This window comes from Triticum dicoccoides, chromosome 2B (genome assembly GCF_002162155.2).
Source record: "Triticum dicoccoides isolate Atlit2015 ecotype Zavitan chromosome 2B, WEW_v2.0, whole genome shotgun sequence".
NCBI classification, from domain to species: Eukaryota; Viridiplantae; Streptophyta; class Magnoliopsida; order Poales; family Poaceae; genus Triticum; species Triticum dicoccoides.
In genome coordinates this window covers 744904155-744908821 of record NC_041383.1, presented here as the reverse complement: position 1 = coordinate 744908821, position 4667 = coordinate 744904155, and positions in this window count along the sequence as shown.

The following is a 4667-nucleotide window of genomic DNA, read 5'->3' as shown; positions in this document are numbered from 1 at the left end:
CGGGAAAAACAAAGGCAACTTGGAAGGGGAAATCGACGAATATCTTGAAGAGAAAACACCGGTTGAAATCATTAAGGAGAGAGAGGAAAGACTTCGCACGAGTAGGATGGATACTCGATTATGGACTCCGACTCGGAGATGAAAAAGGGAGGGCGGGTGGGAAAAGAAAACAACTGAGGATTGAACTCAAAGATGAAGGGACTTGAGTCAACTTGACGAGAAATGCACCGGATGAAAAGAGCTGAGAACCAATGATCGGAAAACCAACTGCGTGATCCTAAAGAAAAATTTGGAGGGGAAGAGAAGTGATTCAAAACACCTACGTCAAGATTCCTTACCAGAGCGACGAAGGGGCTGAGGAGTAAAAAGAATTCCTACTCTCCGATATAACTAGACTCTGAAAATGGATTATTCTAGACTCAACAACGGCCAAACTACACGATCAATCAAGGGTGGCTCCTAAGGTCGGTCGAGGCTCTGATACCAACTTGTCATGCCCAATATGCAACCCTATCCAAAAGGAACTCGAAGGTCCCACCAAGGATAGACCCGCATATTGAAACGCTTTTGCAAGGTGGATATCATTACATCAACATTACATAATAGATGGGGATACATACAAGAGGCATACAATGCCACACATATACAACATCATCATACATAAGATCAACATCCGAACTACGGATGAAACACAAACAGAAACTCAAATGACATCCACCCTGCTAGCCCAGGCTGCCGACCTGGAACCTATTCCCTGATCGAAGAAGAAGCAGAAGAAGAACTCAAGACAAGCAAGCATCGCTCTTGCGTCATGAACATCGCATAACCTGTACCTGCAACTGTTGTTGTAGTAATCTGTGAGCCACGAGGACTCAGCAATCCCATTACCATGGGTATCAAGTCTAGCAAAGCTTAAAGGGAAAGGAAGGGGTAAAGTGGTGAGGTTGCAGCAGCGACTAAGCATATATGGTGGCTAATATACGCAAATAAGAGCGAGAAGAGAGCAAAAGGAACGGTCGTGAAGCTAGCAATGATCAAGAAGTGATCCTGAACTCCTACTTACGTCAAACATAACCCAGGAACCGTGTTCACTTCCCGGACTCCGCCGAGAAGAGACCATCATGGCTACACACGCGGTTGATGCGTTTTAATTCGGATTTGGAGTCAAGTTATCTACAACCGGATATTAACAAATTCCCATCTGCCTATAACCGCAGGCACGGCTTTCGAAATATTATACCCTACTGGGGTGTCCCAACTTAGCCCATGATAAGCTCTCGCGATCAACGAAGGATATACCTTCTCCCAGGAAGACCCGATCAGACTCGGAATCCCGGTTTACAAGACATTTAGACAAGTAAAACAAGACCAACAAGACCGCCCGATGCGCCAACAATCCCGATAGGAGCTGCACATATCTCGTTCTCAGGGCAACACCGGATGAGACAGGCTACGAGTAAAACCAGACTTCGAGTTTCCCCGAGGTGGCCCCGCAGGCGGCTCGGTTCGGACCAACACTTAGACAAGCACTGGCCCGGGGGGGCTAAAATAAAGATGACCCTCGGGATGCGCGACTCCCAAGGGAAAAAGGGCTAGGTGAGGCAAATGGTAAAACCAAGGTTGGGCCTTGCTGGAGGAGTTTTATTCAAAGCGAACTGTCAAGGGGGTCCCATAAATCACCCGACCGCGTAAGGAACGCAAAATCCGGGAACATAACACCGGTATGACGGAAACTAGGGCGGCAAGAGTGGAACAAAACACTAGGCAAAAGGCCGAGTCTTCCACCCTTTACCAAGTATATAGATGCATTAATAATATAAGAGATATTGTGATATCCCAACATAAACCTGTCCACCATGGAGCAATCTTCAACTTCACCTGCAACGAGCAACGCTATAAGAGGGGCTGAGCAAAAGCGGTAACATAGCCAAACAACGGTTTGCATAGGAAAGGTGTCAAAGGTTAGAGGTTCATGGAAATATGGGAGGCTTGATAAACAGGTGATAGGTAGCGCAGCAAAGCGATAGAACAAAGCAACTAGCATAGCAATGATAGTAGTGAGATCCAGGGTAGCGGTCATCTTTCCTGAAATCCCGCTAGGAAGAAGAACGAGTCCATGAAGAAGATGAAGCCACGAAGATGAACCAAGCGTAGACGAACGAATCCTCACGATCGCAACGAAACGGGAACTATCGAGAAGAAGCACACAACAAGGTAAACACACCACACATGAACAAGACATGATGCACGACAAACATGATGCATGACAAAGCTACATGAAGCTACTCATGGCAAGAGATGATGCAAACAAGAATAACACAACAAGGCAGGTTTAAATGAGGCCGGGGACAACATACAACAATTCCGGTAATTCCTCATATGCATATTTCGAAATTGGTCTAGATCTGAACAAACATTAAGTTGGAGTTGTTAAACAGCAAGTTAAGATGCAACCAGATGATCTACACGAGATTCTAGTCAAGTTACATATAAAGTTCATTTAATTCGGAGCTACGGCCTAGAACATATGAGCAAAAACAAGTTAAACATGGCATTGATGCAAAATGCACACAAACATCAAGCAAACACCTCAAAACAAGGATGCAACATGATAATGTGAAACTACATGCAAAATCAAGCAAGTTTCATATAGAGCACACTCAAAACGGAGCAACGGTTCAACACATGCACTCTATACAAGTTATGGCAATAATCTGTCCAAAACAGCAACTAGGCATCTTGCAAGCATCATAACAACATGCTACAGGACCTCAACAAGAAAACAAAAGGCATGGGCATGATGTACAGGTAAAGCATTACAAAACATGAACACTGAGCTATCTCCATAAATCACTAGAACATGCTCAAACATAGATGGCAAGATTGCAAATAATAACAGTTCAGACTTTGCAGAAAATAACATCAGGTTGCAATGTTTAGAGCTATCAAACAACATGTTACAGGAACTTATCATGGCAAACAAAAGCATGGTATGATACTACTAAATGCATAGAACAAAAGTCCCTTACTGACCATGAGCCAAAAAGGATCAGAAAATATGATGGCACCCATGTAAACATGGCAAGTTATATTACAGATTCAAACATGGCAGGAACAACGATAAGAAGGCATGTAGATGAGCTTGTGCAACTCACTACAGAGCAATACATGGCATGGCAAGGCAACCAACAGCAAGAAGGCATATTTATGAAGCTAAGAATGGCAAGAGCAAGTTCATAGGGTGCATGTATCACTAACAACAATCATGGTAACAACTGAACTTAATGTTAACAGGCTGACAGCAATATTATTTAGCAACTTTGGAGCAAGATTACAACAAGCTACAGCAGGCTATAATTGTAACCAGGGGCAGGGATGGATAGAGCATAACATGTACAACAAAACACCCTTAGTGAACATCTCCAGATTATGCATAGAATGACTTGTAGCAGCAGGTTTACATGGCATCACGAAATAACAGATTCAGCCTAGCAAAACAGCAACAGCGAGTATACTAGTTAACAAGCTTGATTCACTCACCACAAGTCATTGCATGACAAGATAAGCATAGCATTAGCAAAAAGACATGTTTATGAAACAAACCAAGGCAAGAACAAGTTCATAGCATGCAAGGATCAACTACAACAACCTTGGCAAAATTGAATAACATGTAAACAATCTGCCAGGATACATTTTGTAGCAAAAGTAGAGCACGAAAATGACATGCTAGACTACTCCATAATTGCAACCAAGGGCATTAATGAATAGATAATAACCATATGTTCAAAGCATCCTTACTGAAGTATCTCAAAATATGCATGGATTTCTCTGTAGCATCAAGTTTACATGGCATCAAAATAACAGCAGAACAGGGGCTAAAATCAGCAACATCACGAAGCCTAGTTTACATGCTTGTGCTAGTCACCACATTGATCAAAAAAATACATGGCATACACCACTGTAAAGATGGCATGGCATAGTTCAAAACACATGAAGACATCAACCTCATAGGATGCACACATCAATCATGGCAAAAATGACAAATGAGCATGTTCTGTTAACAGACAGCAGACAACGTTATGAAGCACTCTTGCTACGATGATTCAGGCATCAAGATGAGCACAAATGAACATGATGCAATGTAATGAAACAAAGTACTCGTTGAGACGAACAATTTGACATATTACACGCACGAAACGGAGCTACGGATGCAGAGATATGATGCGATGAACTTGGCATGATAATGTCAATAATTTCGGGACTTAGTGAAAAATGGACCTCGGGGAGAGTGGACGGAGGGGTTCCGGGACGGAGTGGCGTTTGGATCCGGGGATGGGTGGATCTCGTCCCGATCCTCAGATCCGGCTCCGGTGAGAACTCCGGCGAGGGCGGAGCGACTCCGGCGAGCTGGGGCGCGACGGAGGCGGCGGGACACCGGCGACGGGAGGCGCGGTCGCCGGCGTGGGGCAGCGACATGGCGAGGGGCGGGTCGACCAGAGGAAGATCTCGGGCGGCGGCGAGCTTCCGGCGAGGGGCGGTGGATGGGCGCCGGCGGCGGCGGAGGTTCGCAGCGGCGAGCGGGAGGTGGAAGAGATCCGGCGGCGGAGGCGGGGCTCCGCGCAGGGAGGCGACGCGGCCCTGCGGCGAGGCGGTGGGGACGAGGCATG